Raw genomic sequence first — 23,626 nt, 5'->3', positions numbered from 1 at the left:
GATCACTTCTCAATATCATAGCCAAGAGAAGTATGTTCATTATGGTAAGAGTTCATGCAAAAACTTATTTCTTTAAATAAATATCATAAGAGGTATTGAAATAAGCAAAATTCATTTGCTGTTCATGTGAGGGAAGAGGCACATCCTAGTATGATTCAGTTTCATATGTATCCATTTACACTGTATCCTTTATAGATCATTCGAGTTGCTAATGGATTTAATAGCAACATAATGTTGCCCAATTTTAATAATTCAGTTTTCAATATGAACAGCGTGTTAAAAAATAAGTAATCCTAGACAGCTTCAAAGGTAATATTATACAGTTGCTTATAAAATTGTGTGTATGTAAAGAATACAAAATGGAATGAACGGAGTTGCTTAAAATTTTTGAGTGGTATTTAGTGCATGGCTTGCCAAAGCCCTGCTTTTCCAGCATAAATACCCATGAATTTTGGCCATGGGTAGAAGGCCCATGGCCAAGAAGAAAAGAAGGCTCAGACTTTGGGCTGTTAAACTGTAGTAGGTGTATTAAAAATATGATGACGTTGTCTAGTTTGCATGTGAAATATGATTTTTACCATTAAATCTCAGTTAAATCATAATTCATAAAAAAATTGAGTGATTTATTGTTTATGCGACCAGCTGCATGCATGGTTGGGATACTTAGATAAGCTTTCAAATGCCTTGAAGTCCTTCTCTCTCCCTCCTTTTTCTACCCAATGGGTAGGGAGGGGTAAATTTAATTGAGGATTCTTCCAAAGTTTGTATTTTCTGATACTTTCCAGATGTAAGCCAGTAAAGTTTATAGGATATAACATTGTTGCTTCTGTAAACCCATTAACACATTGGTTTGGTTTTTAAGAACAGCAGAAACTTGAATTTCAAAATTATTCAATCCACACCTGTATTTTGAGGGGAAGGGGAGAGGCAAACTTTACTGTCCTGTCTTTGTCTTATTTCTTTTTTGTAATGGAATGAAATGCAAAAATGTCTAATTGTGCATGTACTCTAATGCAGCATTTGACGATAATTTGCTTTCACTTGCTGTTGATACCATCAGCTGAAACTGCTTTTTTCATACTGTGCATTATTAGACTATCCAGTTTCCTTTATCAAAAAAAAGAACATTCCACAATTCATCACATTCTTTTATAATTTATAACAATGTTTTTCTTTCTTCCTTAACCTTATTTACCACTGTCTTTACAATAACTAGCTCTCTAACTTTTTCCATTTTCTCTCTTCATTTTTTTTCATACAGTGTTGTTACAGATCTTATAGCAGTCGGTTTAAAGGTAGGAATCTTTTTCTATCCTTTCATATGCGCTTGTTACCCTCCTTATTTAGAACACATTTTATTTCTTGCTGATGTCATATTGATGTTCATATACATCATGTTTTATTGTGCTACTTATGTCTATGCAATCAATGGTCCTCTACCTTTATTTCAGCCTTCGATAATTTTATAGTGAACAGTGCCCATCGATTAATCTTTTGTTCTTTACAAGCCGGTGTGAATTTTTTTCCGACTAAATGTCATGCAGTTCTATTTGTTGGAGATTAACTTTAGGGTTATGATGCATATTAGTATTTCTGTTTCCCTGGTCTTAGTATAGAAACAAGGTATTGCTGGTTTTCATATTTAATCTACCAAAATGTAATGGGGATGCTTGATGTATATATTGTTTCTAGTTGAGACGTATTATGTGTGTGTGTGTAAAATATATTGTGTGTGTGTGTATATAATATTTTTTCCTGCGAATTTGGTTCTCAGGCCCACTTAACATTTAAGTCTTGTGCAGGTTTTAGTAAGAAACTGGAGTCAAATATTTTAAAAAGTCTAGTTTATTATCAGTGTTACCAGTAGGATTCTTTTTGCCAGAGACCCCCAAGGATTTACGATAGCAAATTGGATGAGAGGCTGCAAGTGAACTTTAATAGTAATCCCTAATCACTATTACAAGTTTCCTCCCTGTAATACAACCTGACAAGTGGCTCCTTTTAGATGTTACAGCAGCAACTTTTGGTACTGGCTTCAGGTCTTCTGCTAGGTGTGTGAGATATTTGTTTCTGGTTTTTCTGCAGTTCAAGCAGAAATTCCACGACTGTCCCTCATCTCCCTAGAGTAACAGCATGAATACAGCTGTCCCTTTGTTTGTCTGTTACTTTTATAACTTTCTTATCCCAAATTGGCCAGTCCTCAAGTTCCTTACCTCATCTTTTTAGACAAGGAACTCCAATCCTATTCAGCTGTTAGTGCCATGCCTTTTTAGGGAAACTGATGTACCTGGTTCACCCATGGTACCAGTCACAGCACTCACTTTTTCCCACTGCCTTATAAGGCACTCTGTGCTATTTTATTGCTTAATTCTAGGAAGGCCTAGACTTATGCTAAGGCTCTTAGCATAACTAAGTTTGCCTGCTACAATCAGCATTACTTTTGTTTTGCGGTATTAGCTATAGGCCTGCGCCTCATTGGCTAGGTACAGAAATTCCACATAAATCGCATAAGGGATCACTTCACATTTGTAACACAACAGAAGCTCAGTGCACATAGTGTCTTCAAAATGGCCAAAGCAGGTTTAAGATGAACCTGGATGGGTATAATATCAGACTTAACTGATTTTAGGTTAAATTGGTTTATTAAACTTCTGTCTGACATCCCTTCGAAATTCAAATGAGCTCACAGTTGCTCAACATCCCACACCTCCCGTACAAAATTCCCCCTCACAGGGTGGGGAGGCTAGCCTTCGCCCAAGCTGTCTGCTCTAGCGCTTCTGGCCTGGGCCACTGCAGGCATGTGGCTGCATTTCCAGAATCAAAAGTGACTGTCTGTTCACTTGCTTAGTGGTTGGATCTGCACAGTTTAGACTAACCTACAAAAATTGAATTAATTCAGCCTTGGGCTTCTTGACTGTCTGTACTTAACTATTGTGCTCAACATTACTCATCTTAAACAGTTGTGTGTGACTAAGTTATGCATCTGCATATAGACATATGACAAAATTAAGACTGCTTCATGATGTAATATTGAATGTGTAGATTGTATGAACCTTTCTGGGTAGGGCAGGATATGAGCACACAAATAAGCATTTAGATGAACCTTTTTAGGTATTTGGAAGGGAACATTCACTTGCCTTGAGATTTAGCCACAGTAGACAAAAAGTGGGATTATTTTCCTCAAAAATGTATTCTAGCTTGCTTTCTTCCTTCTCAAATTAAAATCATAACAAAGCTACTAGCTAAGCATGAGTAAAAAGCTAGTTTTAGTTCTAGTAAGCAGGCTTGAGGTGTTACACTGGAGGCATAATAATACATGTTAAAGTTTCTAAAACCTCTCGGGTAACAGGTTTATTGAATACAGGATCAATTTAGAGATTATACTACAAAGAGAAACTGTCACTTTCATTTTTATTTTTTGAGATGTAGCTTGAAGAGGAGGCCCTGCTTCTGTCATGACATCTTTTTAGTTTCAGACAAAGTAGGGGGAATCAATATAGTTAAGTGCCAGCCTTATAAACCAGTGGCTCTGAACCAGGGTACTACAAGACATTGTTAGGGGTTGCTGCAATGCAGGTGCTGTTGCTGGGATAGCACTGGCCATTTAAAACTGCCCCACATGCTCCTCCTGCATTAGGACTGTCTGATTTAGCCTGAAGCAGGCAAAAGCTGACTGATGCTGTAGCTTAGCCCTTCCTGTCTGGTGCCACCCCTCCACCCCCCACATGTTCCTTCCAGAAACAGAGGTGTCCAGGACAGTTCTACCCCTGTGCCTGTTTTGGGGATTGGGTGGACAGGGAAGGGCTATGCAGCATAATGCAACCCCTATCTGCGTTCAGAGACTCTTAACATAGGAGGGACATACTCATGTGCCACAGCTCTTCCCAGGCTTGCTGTGCAGTAGTAGACCTGGGGCACTTTCACCTGGAGGCAGCAGAACCTGGTTGACAAAACTTTGAGGTAAGTTGGGGCAACGCCAACGATGGTTATCAGTTGGGGTACTGCCACAATCAAAACAAATGGTGGAGGGATGCCCTGTCCTGAACAGGTTGATAACCCTTGTTCTAAACTAAACATAATTGTTAGGATAGCTTTTGCTTTCATTTTTTAAAGGAAAAAAAAGCAACAAAATAACTTGTCCTGGGTGAGATTTTGCAGTTTAAATGATTCGGAGGATATGAAAATACTTAATGGCAACTTTTATTGAAGTTTGAATGATGAACTGGGAAATGTGTTTTCTGCTCTTGGCTCTACAACTGACTGACTTAGTGACTTGGGATAATGAAATTTTTTCCTCCATTTCCTGGTCTGTGAAATGGGGATAATAATTTCCAATATCTGGAATAAATTAAGCTGTTTAATATTAGTAAGACTTCTTAAGATACACAGAGGAAAGGTACTGTAGGAGCAAGTACCTATATAATTATACTTTTTCCCCCTTTCAGTCATTTCTGTGTTCTGTGTGTGACGCATCTGTCCAGTAGCAGGAATAACATAAACTTAAAAAGAAATGTAACAGGAAAATAAAGCTTTCAAGGAACATCTTTACTAGTGTATACTGTGCTTGATTATACTCACATTTTCTTTAGCTATACCAATATTTGTAAAAATATTTTATAAAAAGCCACCTAAAGGAAGATTCTGTGTCAGGTATAGTTCCCTTAGGGCCAATTTTTAAAATATTCTTACTTTTAAAAGATGTTTCACTTATGCCATAAAAATATGTTCTAAATGTACTTATCATTACTCAACTTAGTAGACTGCAGGAGCTGATTTAAAAATTAGCAGTAATGTGTGTTATAGAATTATTCCATCGACTCGCTACCTCAAAAGGAAAACACTCTCTTGGTTCTTTCTTAAGACCTTCCTCTAGCAAATTAAATGCAAAGTGCTGCTAAAAGGCTAGATTTACTTGAAACGACTTCCATAATTTGTCTGATTTATCTTCTATTGAAATGTCAGGTCATTTAAAAAAAATATTTTATTAATCTAAATATTGCATGGGGGATGTGCAAAAAACCCCAACACCCACCCTTTTAAGTACAGCTGAATAGTTAGTAATATAAAGCTGATATAGAAAGGTCATAATTTTTTTAGATAAATGCTTCACTTCCACAGACCTTTAGATCTGTTTAATTGGACATGTAACAAGACTGACATGAAGATGCTATTTCTTGAGATGGTTGCCCTATGTATAATTAATCTACAACTGGTTTTGTAACTAAAGGATATATTAACACTTGATTTTAATATAAATTACAAACCTTAATGGCATTTTAACCTGTGGAATCTAAACCTTATGTACTAAGCACATATGTTTAACATGGATTACAGACTTGATGCAGAAGATAATGTTGGCGTTTTCATTTTGAAAGATCAGAACTTTCTTTCCTTATGAACAAAAATACATGCTGTATAAAGATGCCATCTACCCATCCAGCTTCCAGGCTTGCTGTTCATGATAATTCTTTTAAGATACAGTGTGGCTTTAGTCTGAAAGTCTGTAAAATATCAAATTGCTTCTATACCTATATCAATTAAGTAAACGTACAAATATCTAAGGAAGGCACTGAGGTGGCACTGCTGACTCCGGAAATATAATCAGAATACCATATTGTAAGGCACTAGTGTAGCACTCTTTTCAGGTGTGTATTACATTACTATAAAAATGGTACACTCTGTAATTGCATCTTCAGTTTTCTACCTGCTTACATATATACAATTTGAATAAGGCTATAGTTGGTCTCCACAGTTTTTAGTTAGTGCAGTTATGTTGGTGTAAGGTAGCTTGCTGTTGACAGCATCTTGGCTAAAAGTTCTTTTTGGTACACAACATTTGTTTGGCTGTGATGTCTCTACCCTGGAAATATGAAAAAGCTGCTTTTGGGTCTGAAGTAAACAGAAATGACTGAATATGTTCAAGGATTGTTTGTTAAACAAGTGCTTTTAACACTTTTAACTGCCTCTCTAAGAGGAATAGGGCAGTTTATGAAAAATCATACAGCACAGGTACTGGAGTTAGTGTTGTAATACACTGAGTTTAAAAAGGGCAGTCAGAGGTGTAAACTTTAGAAAACAATTCGGCTTCAAGACATGATTTCAAAGTATTGGCTTAATTTTTGTGCAAGCTAAATTAGTGGGCACAGTGTTGTTTAAATCTTCAGTGAGAATTATAGAAATAGCCTCTTAGTAATTTAATTTGTCTGTATTCTGACATGTGATCCTGCCTGTCAAATTGTGAGAGAGTTAAGACATGGGACACACAAGGTACGCTTAAAATTAAAGATCTCAGATGCATGTAACAGATTTCTTTCAGTATGGCAACATAACATAATGGTAGAGTTTATGAAGGAAGAATGGAGAAGCCAAAATTTAGAACTGAACTGCATATTGTTTTGACACTGTTTAATACCGCTAGGCTAAAGCCCACTTTATATTTTTTTAAATAGCTGTCAGGTTGGCAACTTGCCTTGCACCACTGATGATCGCTCTGATTACCCAGTGTACTCTGTGTTGACTATTGGGTTATTAATGGGCCTTAATGGTACTGAACTATGGAACTAGTTTCTGTGGTGTCTGTGAGGTGGTCTTCTATGGAGACTTCAGAAAGCATTAGATTAAAAAGTTAGTGCTTTGCTCTTCTTTTTCTCCTCTTTCAAATTAGCATTGGTAGTGGAGGGTTGGCAGTTTCTTATCTTCTAACATAGTTCTTTTCCAGTGGGAGCAATGATGTTGGTATAAATTAAGCTAATTAAACCAAGTTTAATTTTATTCCCACAAGATCAGCACTGTATTCCACAGCACTAAAAGAATGTGTATGGTGGATGGAGAGAGAGAAGATGGAAAATGAAAGAGTCTAAAATAGGGAACAGAAAAAGGAACGAAACTGGAGCTTGGGGCAGATGTCTCTAGTTCCCCAAACTGAGGTCTACAGAGCACGCATGTTTTCTGGAAAGTTGCCAGAGATAGCTTTTGTACTTTGCAGCTGCCAAATTGTATTAGTGAATGTTAATGCTCCATACAGGTTGCCACAAGGGTGTTAAGACTGGGAAGGGGAGGAGTCAGCATGAACACAGGTTTTTTGGGGGGTTGTTATTCTTTGTATTAAGATACCCCTGCTACTAAAATTTCAAGAATCCTGGCCTACTAGTGCCTTCCTTTACATGGCTATGCAGCAAAGGAGTAAACAAACTTCACTGTTTGTATTGGATCTTGTGATGAGCTTGAAGTTAATAAGAATAGTCATCAATTTGTTTCAGATGAATCACTCCTATATGTCCCAATAGACTGTTGAGTGAGGGATGAAATAAATGTAAAGCTAGAAAGGTAAAAAATCAAGTGCAATACTAAGAAAATAGTATTGGTAATTATAAGCATGTATAGAAAGAAACCTGTAAAACTAAATACTGGTGTGGAAAAGGCAGATAATTTCTTACTGCCTTTACGGAAGAAATTTATATGAATCAATTATTTTAACCAACTGACATAATATCTCCAACTCCTACACTTCATTTCTTTTGTAGACATGAAAGGAAAGTATATATTAGTGTCAGCACTGCAAATACATTCAAATAACATTAAAATGATGGTTGCAGCAGAGTCCTTGAACTGCTTTGTGTAAGGACGATTTGCTTACACTCAAGAATGTTTGCATCTTATAGGGAAAGGATTAGTGTTTGCTGCCTTCTGAGAGGACACTTGAATCAACTGGCTTGGAAATCATGTTGAGGCCTATTCCTGTGGACTAATTCAAGTTTAAAACTTAACTTCAGAACATTTGTAAAATCTAGCTTTCATATCTCAAAACATAGCAACTCTGTTATTTTCTCTTTTCAGAACAACCTTCTTGGTGTCCTTTTTATTTGTTTGGTGAATAATAAGACATTGAATATCAAACCTTATGTGCACAGTTCAAAATATTATTATGAAAAGCTATTTTAGTCTCCTAGGAAGGATTTCTAGATGCTCTTTTTTATGAGTAAGAAAGTTTGTAGAAGGAATTGTACTTAATACTTCAGAGCTTTAGAGATCTTCAGTATACATACTGAATGGTCTCCTAATGCAAAGGAAGGCATGTAGACTCAAACAGGCTACTGAGTGAGGAAACTGCTGAGCTTCCTTATTTAAAACTCAGGTGTCCTTACAAACTCAGCTTCTTGTTTAGAAAAGAAGATGTTACTGTTAGTATGACATCTGCATGGTTTGAAGGACAAAGATGCTTTCCAGAAAGTATAACTACTGTGATGCCATGTGAAACAAAACATATTTGCTTCTCTGCCTGACGGTGTTTTTCTGTGGGTGGCACTCTTCTTTACTAGCCAGTCCTGATGATTGGAAGTTCCAGGAGTGACTCTTAGCATGCCATCATCAAGGGGGGTTATCATCGGCTGGGACATGGAACAGGGCATGTGGCTTGTCCTTATCTCACTGTTTGGTAACTTGCTGTTTCACATTACAAAGTGAGGCACTATTTGTAGCAGTACAGGAGAAGAACACTTATTGGAACGCCTTTTATTTGGAGACTGAAGGTGCTGAGCTGTTCATAAGGGTTAAAGTTTGAAAATAATGTTTGAGGAAAAATATATCAGTGGTATCTAACATGCAAACAAAAGGGAAAAGAGATGCATGTGTTTAGTGTTTTAAGTGAAATAGCTAAGTGTATGACCATAACATTAATACACAGATAATCAAGAATATGTTGCTTTTGGAAGTCTGAAGCCATTGAAATGTTTGCAGTTGTTACCAACAACGTGAACTACTTCCATATGCTCCACAGTGATCACAGTGAAGTAGTACCACAAGAATTTGTTTGCAGGAATTATAAAATATGTTTAATATGAGGCTGGAAGGCAGGTTTTGGATCGGATTACTTAAGGTTATAGTTCAAAGCATGTAGTTTTTAGCACAGGTGTTGACTTTGTTTTTTGCCAGTAGGTGCTTGCATAAGGCATAAGGAAGAAAAACAAACAACCCCCCCCCCCACAAACCGGCACTTCAGTTTCAACTTGGTTTGTTCCCGTGCTGAACCCTGTGCATGCCCAGAAGAGGTAGCACATTATTTCTACTCAGCTCTGCAGCGTCTGTAAAGATTGGATGCTTTAGTGGGGGTTTTTGGGAGCTTTTATCTAATAGCTGATTGAATTAGCTTTAGCTGAAAGTGCCAGAAAGCCCTGCTGAACCGTCCGATTTTTACAGATGCTGCAGAGCTGGGTTGAAGTAATGCACTGCTGCTTCTGGTAAAGCCATTTATTTATTTATTTTGGGGGGGGGGGTGTTAACATCTGCAAGCAGCTCTGTGGGTACTGAGCACCCACTATTTTTTTTCTTTTTTTTTTGGTGGGTGCTTGAGCCCCAGAGCACCTACAGAGCTGGCACCTATTGTTTTTACAGCTTCAGTTTATAGAATGGAAAAACGTCATGAAGTCATGATTTCAGACTTCAGTCTTCAGATGTGAATTATTTTTTCATAGAAGCAACTGTAGATTCATTTTTGAATCTTCACAGATAGAAAGGGAGAAGTAATTTGGATATACTTTGATGTAATTGCCAAATAGTGAGAAGACAGATTCATTTGTATCTAATCCCTTAAAACTAATATTTTCTGTTTTGTGTACAGGGTTTTTGTGGAGTAGAAGAATAGTCATGATTTTCCTTTAAAAAATTCCTTCAACTTAAAACAAATGTATAGAGCTTAAAGTCATCGCTAATGTAAAATGAACTTAGGTAATATAATGTATTTTTCGTAGAGGGCATAATTGTGTGCAAAATTCTTCTATGTTCAGAGCAGCTGTAAAATTAATTTAAACATAACATAATAGATATTAAAGTCAGTTCAACAAAGGACAAATACATGACTCTCTTTCTTTTTTTTACGTGTGTGGATTTCTCTTGGCTTGTTCTGGATTGTTAATTACCCAAAGCACTGTTTTGTATTTTCTGCTTAATAGTGGCTTTTTTGAGAAGCAGCTTCTGTATTTAAAAAGGATACTGTAAAAAATTCTTTAAAAAAAAAAACTAGTTCCTGCCTTCCCAATTTATTCATAAGCTGCCATCACCATAACATTTTGAACTTGGTTTTCATAAGGCCAGAGTCACAATCATTGTTCTGCTTGGGGCTCAAATGATACCAACTTATTTTTTTAAGGTTGTACTTTTAGTAAAGACTGTAAATATGGAGCATTTGATATCACTTCCTGGGTGCGAAGTCTCTAAACCTCATTCCCAACCTTGAGAAAAGTATGGTTATATGTTTTGGTACAAGGAGCTTAAGCTGTTATGAGCTTCAGACTAGTTTATGGAAATAAGTTCAGCTAAAACCTGTTCATGTTGTGTAAATAGATAAAACTTAATGTTTAAACATTTAATGACCTTGTTGTCTGTCTTCCTTAATCTTATGGTCCTGAAACACATTCCACCAAGTCAAATGCAGTGTATGAGGAATTGCAGAGATGTACAAGGCTGTGTCTTAGAGGTTAGTTCTCATATTTATGCAGCCTTATTTTCTTGACTTAACAGCAACATCTATTGTACAGTTTGGGAGATAAGTCCAGCAGTCCACTGGTTCTCCTTAGTGCCTTTTTATTAGTTAGAAAATGGTGTATGATATATTTTTTTTACTACCCTTACTAATTTTTTACATATTATTTGTGTCAATGCAGCTTGTATGTAAATGAGAATAATTAAATGTATGAAGTGTTTGTTACTTAATGTTGCTTGAGCTGGATACATAAAAAAATGGTGTAAAATATTTTTTCATTTTTAAACTGATTTTATTAAATATAGAATGTATCTGAAATAAGTGATTTGGACCGATTTTGTTCCAGGTATTGTGCCTTTCAAACTTCTAGAATTAATAGATCTTTTCCTTTTCATGCCTACTTTTATACATACCATGGGAGAAAGAACTAAGCTTACCAGTCGGTTTCTCAGCTTAAAGCAAATTGGTCATTGAACCGAGTTGGTCGAATGAACTGAAATGAAAGAAATATCCTCTGTGCACCTTCCAAAGGTGGCAGTAGTTGTCAAAAGCTAGTTTAGCAGTTCAACAAACTCTGGTTCTGGGTGCTTAGCCATTGACTGACTTGAGAACGTCAGCAGCAAACATGTACTACTTGAAACTATTTAATTTAAATTATTTTAATAGTTTATAGTAGGTTTTGGCCTTACAATGAAAGTGATGCTAATCTATGTTAAGCTTAAATGAATATCTTTTTAAATCAGCTGTTTTAAAACAATTTTTGTCTATCCTGATTTGGAATATCAAATGACATAGACCACCACAAAATGTAATTGCCTTATTTTTTTCAACAGGAGAGCAGAATGACTGTATTTAAGTTGAGGCTTGTAATGTGAAGAACTGTAGTTTGCCATCTATTTCAGGTATCAAATGAGATTTTGCATTCCTAATTGGATGAGGTTAACAAGGGAATCCATAAACTGAAGAATCAGTCTGACTGCAGGGAAGTGATGCAGCAACCCAGTCTTTAAAAATGCAGTTTTTCAGTACTTTTAGCTAATTTTGGTGGTTATCTTTGTTCTGTTGTCATTGACATAAAACTGAAACTCTTAAAATCAATCAGTCTAAAAACTTTGAAAGGTTGGGACTTGGTGTCTTCAGAAACAAATTTTAAAATCTGTTAAAAATTATTAGATAAAACAAGCTTGTCAGAAGCAGCCTTGTACTCAAGCTTGAGCTGTATTAAAATAGCATTACTCACAAACATGCTTTTCAAAAACCATTGAAACTTTGTCAAAGCAGTATGTAATAACTGCATGGAAAGATCATGAAAGGATACACTTTACAGATATGACAATGTGAATTTTTTGAGCTAGAAATTGTCTTGCGTAATCTTTGCAGTCATTCTCTCTGACGTTCATATTGCATAAGCAAATAGAAATTAACTTGTGAGTAATGCTGTGGTTTAAAGCTTGCTATATACTTTATAATTAAGAAAGTATTACTTCTGGCACTTCTTAGAGGAGTATCTTCTTTACATTGCAATTCTCATCAGGCTACTACTTTCTCACTTGATGGGGAAGAACACTTTTAAATTACTGGTAACTGAGGTGGCAACTTGATTTATCAAGGCATATGGGCTTGCGTTAAGTTTTGAATCATTTCTGAATATCTCAGGGAATGGGTTCGGAATGTGTGCAAAGTGCTGCAGCTTAGACCAGGGGATGGGAGCAAGCGAGGCAGTGGGAGCGTGCTTGCTCCCATACGTTTTGGGGGTTCTAGCAGGTCTGTGACTGGGAGTGTTTTACTTTTCTGCTTTCCTTTCCTCCCTAAACTTGAGTTCATTAAACTTTAATGGCCTATAATTGACCAAAAGAGGGGAGGGTGTGTGGGTATGTGTGTGGAGGGGGTGGCGTTTGGATCCATACTTTTAGGGTCCTAGGGTTGGGGCTGTTTGAGTAGCCACAGTTGAGTAGGGAGCGAAGATGCAACTGACTGGCTATTGGCTTTTACCGAACAAGCAGTGCAAACAAGTTTGTTGATAAAATGCTGAAAAAAGGAGAAAAGGGATAGTGAATTCTGCCTGCCTACCAAAGCAGCTAGTTGTGCATTAGTGGGAGTGGGGGGCGGGAGGAGGAGAAAGTGATGCAGCATGGGAAGGCCTGCAGGACTTGCCAGACCCGTGTTGCAGAATTTGGTTTGCACATGCAATGCTGAACCAGTTTGCAGTGAACAAGTTTAAGAGTACTTGATTTTCCTGATTATACTTTTGAACCATTGCAGGTAGCTTTAAACTGGTTTAACAAGCTTGTAGGTATGAGAGCAGGGACACATGCACTGCACTTAAAATGGTTTAAATGCTGTTTAAACCTGAGGCAGGCAGGTTTTTCCTTCAGGCATCCTGCATTGCATTGCTCCTAACCTCCCCCTTTCCCTCTCCACAGTGCGGCAACTGGCCACTCCTGCCCAGAGCTGCTCCTCCCCACCCCCTATGCACATTTTAAAAACTTTGTTGGCATTTTTTATCAATGAGCTCCCTTGTACTGTTTGTTCAGTAAAATCTATCTCTCTCTTTTTTTTTTTAAAAGCCGTGTCCTCACTCCCTACTATATCACAGCCCCTCTTTATGCCCTTCTGTTTTCTTCCTCTTACCTCCAATTGCTAAGAACTAAACCAAAATTTGAATAAGTTCAGAGCAGGGCCACAAGTACATTTGGACTCTTTTCAAAAGGGTGCGTGGCTGGTACGTTTTAATTGTATAAGCTAGCAGAGGATGATTCGGATGTAGCCTAACCTCACTTCAATACTACTTCATCCACTTTTAAACTGGTCTAAGTGTTTAGACCTAGCCTATGATCTAGTTTGTGTATTTCAGAATTTGAAATGTAGGAGGAAGAAGCCCTGATAAGTAGAAGTTTAAGCATGAAAGCCTGTATATAATGAAGTCTTCTTGTTTGCTTGACAGCATATTTTAAAATGAGGCAGGTTGGTATTTTTCAGAAAGGAGTTTCTTGAAGATAAATGAACAACTGAAGGTTGGGAAAGGGTTGAAAAGAGAATGCTGGCTGTAAATTTGAATACAATTTTTTTCTTCAAACTATTGTCTTTCCAAAAAAAATAATTTTTTTTTTTTGTTAATTAGGCCAGAAAGGAGCACCCTATTCCCATTCAGTTTGTCTAGGGCAACGATTCTCAACCAGGGTGCTGTGGCAATGTTAGTTTAGCACTGTTAGGTGTGCAAGCATGATTCACAATATAAATCCAGAGAATTTGAATATAAATCTGTAGTGTTAAATACATTCTGGCCTGTTGCGGTCTTTGTAAGTACTTTACAGCAGGGGAATTGATATATTATTTTTCTGTCCTCAAAAAATGAGTGAAAACTAAGAGCTGACACTTCTTGAGGTGTGCCTGGCATCTATGCAGATTGAGGACAACTGGTCTAGAGCAATGGTGTCCAGTCTTTTTTGCTTGGTGGGCTGGATGGGCAGTGCCTGGTCTGTTGGGATGGTAGTCTTAATCTGGAACCTGTGGGCAGTGGGCACCATCTGGCTCTGTAGAAGGGTGTGGGGGGTGAGGGGAGTATCCTCCTTTGAAACCAGTCATCCCCAATGCAGTCCCACAGGGGAAGGGATCTTGACCTGGCCTTATGGCGGGGGGAGGGGGCAGGAAGGAAGGGAGCGTGGCCCAGTCCTGCTGTGGAGAGGGGGTGTGGCCTAGCCATGTATGGGGAGGGGCTGTACATGTGGTTTTGGAATTTGGCAGTGGGGAATGGTGGCCATATTAATGGCCAGTGTTCCCTGCCACCAAATTTTCTGACCCGTGGGGACAGCTGTGGGCCAGAAAAAATGGTTCTGTGGGCTGAATTTTGGCCCGTGGGCTAGAGGTTGAGAACCCCTGGTCTAGAGCATCATTGCTCAGCTTGAATAATTGGAAGTGTCTTTCATTCCAAGGAAGTGAGAAGAGCCCAAAAAAGTCACTGAGATAAGGTACTGATAGCTATCTTAATACTGGCATTTTGTTATAAAGACTCTGTAGCCTTTGTGGGTGCATGCCTCAGCAAATGTAGTAAGGCAGTGTCAGGACGTTTCATGCACACTCTGGATCTCTTAAGATTCCATTTGGGCACTTTCCTCTCTTGCTCCCCAAGCAACCTTCCCCCCGCCCTCCGGTTGCTGGGAATTAGTGTATGTACCACGTACAAATGTCCTAATTTACCACACAACTACATTCAGTCATCAACCGTGACTTTAGCATGAGCATAACTGCATCAGACATGTTGTACTAAAGCGTAAATGATATCTTTAAACAATTTGTCCCATATCATTACTTTTTCTTTCATTCCCCTTTTAATTATGCTGTTATTTATCTGACTCTTACAAGCATCTCAAAACAGGAGATATGTCATGTTACAAAGGAGCCATGTGTATCTATACAGCTATATGAAGTAAGTAGTCCATCATCCTGTTGTTGCAAGATAGTTTCAGAAACTATATTCATCACTTTTGTATTTGTATACATTCATGCTTTCTGAATTATGTTTTTAAATAACCGAGAATTAGTGGGCCTTTCATTATTGTCTTTGAGACTGTTCCTGTGTTTGAAACCATCAGACAGTTCTTGGAGGGCTTTCTACCCTTTGTTTTTAATTTCACATGAATCCTGATTGTCTTAAACTGTGCATAGTGTGGTAGGAGATAGCAGTCACCAAAGGAATGGGGTGGGGGAAGAGAAGCAGAAGATAGCTGAATGGGAAGAATGAAAAGGTTGGTCTAGATGAATGAATGCTCATTTGTATCTCACAGGGGTGTAGGTTTTAGCTGTGTTATCTTGACTTTGATCCTTAGGATAGACCTTGTAGGATTTTTTGGGGGTTGGGGGGAGGTGTCAATTTTGAGTAAATATCACTTTGGGGATTGATTCCCACCTTCAAGAGCTTTCTCCAGGCTGATATTCATGGTGCTGAGTAAGAAAAGCTAGTGCTACTAAACTGAAACTTGTAGCTGGCTGAGTAAGGAAAAGAATTTGATGTGGTGCAGCCCTCTTTCCACTAACAGGAACAGTTGCCACTTCTTCTGTTATGTATTACTATTAATAATATTTTAACTGTAGTTGGTAATTGTTTATGTACCACAGTATCCAGAAGGGCTCAGAGTGGCTTAAAATAACAAACAAACAACTCATAAGATAAGAAACAACAGATACTTCACTCAGCATTTACAGATTTTAAAACTCCTACTTTGCCTTTTTCTGAGAAGAACAAACCCTCTAGTGTAGTCCATTCAAGCCATGCTTCCCAACCAACTGGTACTCTGGTAAAGGATCCTGAAATCAGGGAACCACACCAAGTGGGTAAAAAAAGGATGAGATTAGATCATAGTTCCTCATTTGAGAAGTTTTGAGCACAGTGTCAGTACTGCTCAAAACCTGTAGCTCAATTCCAAATTCTGTTGGCAGTATAGTTACTCCATACTTAACCTATGGCAGGCAAGGTTTTTTTGAGTAAATCTGATGTCTTTTATTAGAACAACTCAAATAGTTAGAAAAATTCTTAGCAAGCTTTTGGGTATAAATACCCTTCATCAGGCTAAGGAAACATTTGTAGTTGGTGTATGCTGATCTTGGATTCCATCCATTCATTCCATCCAGGAACAGCACATACCAAAAACGGTATTTATACCCTTAAATAAAGGGTATTTATACCCGAAACCTTGCTCAGAAGAATTTTTCCAATTAGCTGAGTTGGTCTAATAAAATATATCGTTTACCCAAAGAACCCTGTCTGCCTGTAAGACCAACACAGCTACAACCTATACTCCTGTATACTTAACTTATGAAATTTAATGCAACAGAAAACATGGTCTGTAATAGCTATATTAATTCTTAAATTTAAACTACTTTCAAACTCCCTCCCCCTGCCTCCCCCCCCCAGGTTAATTAATCTAGATGTCTGATGTTGAAGTATTCTCAATGAAAACATATATAAATATGGTAGTACAGGGGTTTTCAGTCTTTGGTTGCGTCCCCTGGCAGCTGATTGAGAAAAGGGGGGGCAGAGGGTGTTGCTGGGAACAAAACTGGAAGTGCCAGCAGCAAAGCCTGAAGTGCCCCCTGGGGCCTTCCCAAGTATCCCCAGGGTACTTCAAGTAGAAAAAAGACACAGAAGCTTTTACTGTGAAGTACCTATGTGAGGTGATCCCAAATAGGTAAAAACTTAAGGGTCTTGACTCTGCTAGCATTTTATACCTGGATAACATGAGTTACTGTGCCATTAAAAAGGGCATTTCTTTTAGTAAGGAAGACAAATCCTGCTCCTTACTTGTTCAGATAAACCAATGCAGAACAGAAGGAAAGAGACCTTGATGATACTGCAGAGTTCTACTTATGGACTATTCATCTTTGTTTGAAAACCTTATAAAAATTAGTATTGAGTAACTGTTAATGTATTATAATAGACTAACCTAAAGTATGACAGACTGTAGTAACTAATACTGGTTTGTTATGAGCGACTCCTTGCCGTTTTATGTATGGAACATGACATAGGGTCAGCATAAAAGTAATTTCTAGTAAGTAAACTGTTAAATGGGGGGGGGAGGGGGAGAGGGGTGGTACTTGCTCTGTTAATTCTGCCTCCGTTATAGCTCTTACAAAACCCAGTTTGGATATAATAGATTTTTCAAGATCTCATTCTTTTTAGAAAATAGAGGATAGCAGAACTTCGTATTTTCTATTCATACATTTGCTAAGCCATCTTTGTAGCATTTTAAAGATTTTCTTTTTTTGTTAATTAAATGAGCCAAACTAAAGGATGTGGCCAATTCAGCAAAAATTTTCAGTACTGCTATTTTAGATTTCAGTGAACAGCTTTTAGACAAGTATCTAGGTTTTGTACTTAGAATGCTTAGCTGCTGATAGAATAGATAAGAATATAAGAAAGGTATGACTTGGTACCTATTTGAAGTAACTCTCTCCTTGGACCATAACCTTGTCATGGTGGAGAAGCTTGTTTCAGTTGCCCTCAGAGCTATGTAGTCTGGAGTCTTGTACTCCTGTAGGGTCTCCCCTGGTGAACAGGTTTGAGGTGAGGTCCCAGACTAAGCATGGTCCAAACTCCTGAAGATCCCAGTGGCAGCACAGGTGTACTTGGGGACCTGCTGGTTCTCTGTGGCTGTGAAGGCAGATGAGGGCTGCAGTGGTATGGAGGTCTCCAGTTGTTTTGGACATCCTTGCCACTGGGTTCAGGGCTCCTTCCTGTCAAGTTCATGAGGCTGTTGCTTGCACACTGGCTTCCCACCATAAAAAGATGTCACACACAGGCTTCTGCTAGGGATGCTAACATCTCCCACAAACCAAGTCCTGCGGCGACGGACGAGTGGTGGTGGGGACAGGAACAGTGATCTCTGGAAGTCCTTAGTCACAAATCTGCGCATGGGTAGCAGTTGTGTGATAGTCATTTTGGACTTAGTGAGACGAAGTACAACTTGGAAGCTGTGGCCCTGACTGAACAGTCCTCTTTAGGATCCCCTCTGCTCACCTTGAATGGGAAAATGGCTAGAAAAGGTGTCCTAAACTTAGGCTGTCTCAGACCGCCCTGGCTGGATTGCTGCATCCAGTGGGATTGTTTCAACTGTGACCGAAACCAACAAAATAACATACTGAAATTTGCCATGTGGGATATCTGTACTCACGGACTCCCCAAACAGTGAGTGTCCTGAAAGAAGAGCCACCATAGAGTAGCTAGAGAGCTTGCATTGATACTGCTGCCCTAAGTGAGACCCACTGAGCAGATGAAGGCCAGCTGAAAGAAGAAGGATAGGCTACACCTTTTTGGAAAGGAAAGTCATATGAAAAGAGGTGCATTCCTGGGGTTTGCTTTGCTATTAAGATGGTAGGTCAGATTTCATAACTCCCTGTGGGCATTAATGAATATCTTATGACTCTCCACCTCAAGCTCAGTAACAACCAGTATGCTATGATCATCAGTGCATACTCCCCCACACTTGACAATGAAGAAGTCAACAAGGAAGAGTTCTGTTGTGCTTTTAACACAGTCCTGACTTCCACTGCCAAGGAAGACAAGCTCATCCTCATGGGTAACTCCAATGCAAGAGTTGGGCTACATTTTGAACTCTGGAGGCACCATTGGTAAGGGGGGACTGGGGCAAGTTGATTCCAATGTTATCTGCCTCCTCAGCAAATTTGCAGAGCATGACTTGCTCATCACAAATGCTATCTTCAGATAATGACAATGACAAATATAAGAACACTTGGCAACATTCACGCTCTAATCACTGCAACCCTTTTGACTATATTATTGCCAGAGCTTGTGATTGTACCAATGTCCATACCACCCAAGTCCTGAGAGGTGCAGATGACTGATGGACAGACCACTGTTTAGTCAGATAAGTCATGGACATGCAGCTTGCACCACAGCACCATAAACAACTGAAAGGAATGCAGAAGAGATTTAACATCAAGGCAATCTAAGACCAAGCTAGATATGAGGCTCTTCAGTAGCACCTTACAGACAGGCTCTTTAACCTACCTGATGACATCAAGGACATCCAGGCACATTGGGAGGAACTTAAGAATGTTATTCACAAGGCATGTGCTGAATCAATTGGATACTCCACTTATTGTTACTAAGATTGGTTTGATGAGAATAATGAGGAAATCCTAGCACTTTTCCACCAGAAGAGAACTGTGTTTTGCAGCTGACAGAATGAACCCTCCAACCAGTAAAAATGAGGGGTTTACCACTGGCTTGAAGCTGTAATTCTGAGGAAGCTATGGGACATCAAGAACCAGTGGTGGCAAGTGAAGGCCATAGAGATCCAGAGTTATGCTGATCAACATGATGGAAGAAGCTTTTTCCAAGCAATAAAAGCCATCTGTGGGCTGTGTTCCAATGGCCCAAGCCCCTTGTGATCCCAGGATGGCTCCACCCTTCTTACGGATAATATATTCATAAAACAATGCTGGAAGGAACACTTCATGGTTCTACTCAACTGTGAATCTGAAGTCGCAGCTGCCATCGTCAACTCCCATCCCTCAACACCCTGTAATAAAATCTCTTACTGATTCCCTCATCCTTTATTGTTTTTGGTCTGAGTGATGGCATGCCAGACTTTCCATAAGGCACCAGGACCAGATGGCATTCCTGTAGAGGTCTTCAAAGCTGATGGAACAGCACTAGTGCAAAAACTTCACCAACCTCTCATTAAAACATGGGTTAACGAGGAAGCTCCACCTGACTTAAAGAATACCAATGTTGTGACCATCTTCAAGAAAGGGGACAAATCAGTGTGTGGGAACTACAGAGGCGTTGCCGTCCTCTCTGTTGCTGAGAAGATTCTTACTTGTATCCTTCTGAGTATTCTCCTCCCCCTTGCCAAAGATGTCCTTCCAAAATCCCAGTGTCGCTTTAGACCATCATAGGGTACCACCAATGTGATTTTTGTTGCATAACAGATCCAGTGGAAGTGTAGAGCGCACCACCAGGAGCTGTTTATAGTATTCATTGACCTAACCAAGGACTTTAACTCCATCAGTTGTGAAGCCTTATGGAAGGTGCTTGTCGCAGAGCTCTCAGGTGCCCTGCGACTGAGAGCAGAAATGACTCGGGAGAGACCCCTAGTGGCAGGAAGGGGGAAGCGCAGCTGCCAGTCACCAGAACTGTGTAGGTGCTGGTTGCCCTAGCAACCAGGGAAACCTAGAGCCAGGAAAGGGCAGAGCTTAGCCCTTCTTAAGCTCAGGCAGAAGGCCAGGAGGGCAGTTCCCCTCCGGCAGCCAAGGGAGGAGGAACTCAGCCAGAACAAAGGGGAAACTGACGGTCGGAACATCCCCTGGTTCCTGCTGGGGGTTGATGCGTTCTCTGTCTCGCTCTCGCTCTGGTAGGGAGAGATTCGTATTTTGACCAGAACGGTCTAGTTTTTATGTTGTAGCCCGGGGGCTTTGCGTTTTGTGTTTTCTGTTTCATCAGAGGACCGGGTGAGGCTATAAGGGGTTGGAGGAGGCCTCAGGAGCTCCACGATAGAGTGGGGTGTCCTGGCGCCGGAGGGGGCACAGCTTTGTTTGGGGTGCATTGGCCCAGCCCCAGAGCTGGGGGGGCAGCGAAGAGCCCTGACTAGGGGGGCAGTGAGAAGCCCGGAGCTAGGGGTGCAGGTAAGGGCCAGGGAGGGGCCCTGGAGTTGGCACGGGTGAGAAGGCCTGGAGTGGGCAGTGTGGGACAGGCTAGAGGGCGCTGGTAGGGGCACGGACTCTGAGAGGAGCTAGAAGGTGCCGGCCAGGGTACAGATGGAGGGATAAGCCAGAGGGCGTCCGCACGGCAGGGAGTAGGACAGACCTGAACAACACCAGATACATCTGCGAGGCTTGGGCTGCAGTATAAGGGGAGGACAGGAACCACAGATAGTGCCCAAGGCACGGAGACCGTAAATAGGCAATCTCCCATTTGATTAAGATCTTTTAATCAATCAAAATAACAACAAGGCATGGCAGGCGAGAAGGTGGGCAGTTGGCTCTGGATCAGTGTGGTGGGGCCACGAATAGACGGCCCCAGGGAGACACCACTGTCACTGTGCTGTCTAGGTTTGGTTGTCCACTTAAGTTTAGCATACTCAAGCTACTCCATGATAGGACAGCAGTCCTCTTGGATGGTCAGTTTTTCAACCTGTAGTGCCTCCATGGCAAAATGAAAGTGACCAAAACTGGCATCACCAACCTTCAGTATGCTGGTGATTTGTGGTATCTTTCTGCACACTGAGACCGATCTGCAGTCCTCTCTTGACCTTTTTTTCAGGTCCCTATCATAGCCTGGGACTCTCTCCCTTAACAGGGGTTAGCAAGGAGTTAGTTAGGGTACTTCTGGAGAGGCTGGACGTGTTCAAGTCCGCTGGTCCGGACGCTCTTCACCCTAGGGTTCTACAGGAACTGGCCGAGGTCATTGCGGGACCCCTGGCGCGGCTCTATGAGCACTCGTGGTGCTCTGGCGAGGTGCCGGAGGACTGGAAGAGGGCCAATGTGGTCCCTATCTTCAAAAAGGGAAAAAAAGAGGACCCGGGAAATTACAGGCCAGTTAGTCTTACCTCAATCCCGGGTAAGCTCTTTGAAAAAATTATCCTGGCACACATCCAGGAGGGCCTTGCGGGGGAATGCATGCTCAGGGGCAACCAACATGGGTTCATCAGTGGCAGGTCTTGTCAGACCAACCTGGTGGCCTTTTACGATCAGGTCACCAAATCATTAGATGCAGGGGTTGCTGTGGATGTAGTCTTTTTGGACTTCCGGAAGGCTTTCGACACTGTCTCTCACCCTGTCCTCATCAAAAAGCTGGGAGACTGTGGTGTCGATGCCCACACGGTCAAATGGGTCGCCAACTGGTTGGAGGGCCGCACCCAGAGGGTGGTAGTGGATGGGTTCTTCTCGACCTGGAAGGACGTGGGCAGTGGGGTTCCGCAGGGCTCGGTCCTCGGGCCCGCACTGTTCAACATCTTCATCAGTGACTTGGATGAGGGGGTAGAAAGCACCCTGTTCAAGTTTGCTGATGACACTAAGATGTGGGGGGATGTGGGTGCACTAGAAGGGTGCAACAGGCTACAAGCTGACCTTGACAGGTTGCAACGGTGGGCGGATGAGAATAGGATGGGGTTTAACACTGATAAGTGCAAGGTGTTGCACATGGGGAGGAAGAACCGGCACCACACTTACAGGTTGGGGAACTCCCCTCTTGCCAGCACGGAGACGGAAAAGGATCTTGGAGTCGTCATTGACTCCACGATGAACATGGGCCGGCAGTGTGGGGAGGCAGTCAAGAAGGCCAACCGTACCCTGTCATGCATCCACAGATGCATCTCGAGCAGGTCCAGGGAGGTGATCCTCCCCCTCTATGCGGCACTGGTCAGGCCGCAGCTGGAGTACTGCGTCCAGTTCTGGGCGCCACACTTGAAGAGGGACGTGGAGGATATGGAAAGAGTTCAGAGGAGGGCCACTCGTATGATCAGGGGTCAGCAGGGCAGGCCTTATGAGGAGAGGCTACGGGACCTGAACCTGTTTAGCCTCCACAAGAGAAGGTTAAGGGGGGACCTTGTGGCCTGCTACAAACTGGTCAGGGGGGATCAGCAGGTATTGGGGGAGTCCCTGTTCTCCCGTGTGCTGCCAGGAGTGACCAGGAATAACGGTCACAAGCTGGCGGAGGGTAGGTTTAGATTAGATATTAGGAGGCGCTACTTCACAGTCAGGGCGGCTAGGGCCTGGAACCGGCTTCCAGGGGAAGTGGTGCAGGCTCCTAGCCTGGGGATTTTTAAAAGGAAGTTAGATGAGCACCTTGCCGGGGTCATCTGACGCCGGTGCTCTTTCCTGCCAAGGCAGGGGGTCGGACTAGATGATCTACCTAGGTCCCTTCCGACTCTAGCTACTATGAAACTATGAAACATTGAAGCACCTTGGTCTGTCCATCAGCCTGTCCCAGCACAAGCTGTCTCCCTGCCCCACTAATTGCCACTAGTGGAGAACCCCTTGAAAACATCGAGTGTTTCCCATACCTTGAGAAACCTGTTATGGTTAGGGTTGCCAGAATCTGAAACGGGCTTCCAAGGGAGGTGGTGCTCTTCCCTACCTTGGGGGTCTTGAAGAGGAGATTGGGCAAGCATCTGACTGGGGTCACATGACTTCAGCACTTTAACCCCCTTGCCAGTGGCAGGAAAGATTTGATGATCCTATTGAGGTCCCTTCCAACCCTAGCATCTATGAATCTTGGCAGCCATCTCTCCCAATCGGTTAGAATTTACTGTGCCAATGTATCCTTTGGAAAGTTGCTTTGCTGTGTCTTGGCCAGCTGAGATCCTGGTCTACAGTGTAATGGTTATCACCATGCTCCTCCACGGGTATGAGATGTGGGTGACATATTGAAACCATCTTTAAGTTCCTGGAATGGTTCCATCAGCGTTGCCTCAGGAAGATCCTTTGCATTAAACAGGAAGGCTACTGCAGCAATGCCAGAATCCTCTCTGCAGCTATCATAACCAACATTGAAGCAGAGATCATGGAACATCAACTCTGCTGGCCTGGCCACTGTGTGCAAATGGCTGATGCTTGTCCCAAAGCAAGTCCTCTTTTCTCAAGTTGGTCATGATAAGAGGACCTGTGAAGGACAGAGGAAGTACTACAAGG

At 41.1% G+C, this 23,626-nt stretch overlaps 1 protein-coding gene across 2 annotated transcripts in view; it reads left to right on the top strand.

Moving 5' to 3' along the window:
• The window catches only part of PTBP3 (polypyrimidine tract binding protein 3), a 121,618-nt gene that overhangs the window by 8,087 nt on the left and 89,905 nt on the right, over window positions 1–23,626 (top strand). Inside the window, exon 1 of one of the 2 annotated variants that reach the window (XM_090038854.1) lies at window positions 1,267–1,295. The exons of the other annotated variant lie outside the window; for it this stretch is intronic. The gene's annotated coding sequence lies outside the window, so the exon portion shown is untranslated. Of the gene's footprint in view, window positions 1–1,266; window positions 1,296–23,626 lie in introns of those variants that run through there. 2 annotated transcript variants of the gene reach the window in all.

This window comes from Crocodylus siamensis, chromosome 3 (genome assembly GCF_052110815.1).
Source record: "Crocodylus siamensis isolate JL-2025a chromosome 3, ASM5211081v1, whole genome shotgun sequence".
Lineage (NCBI taxonomy): Eukaryota > Metazoa > Chordata > Crocodylia > Crocodylidae > Crocodylus > Crocodylus siamensis.
This window is presented reverse-complemented; position numbering and strand designations above follow the sequence as displayed.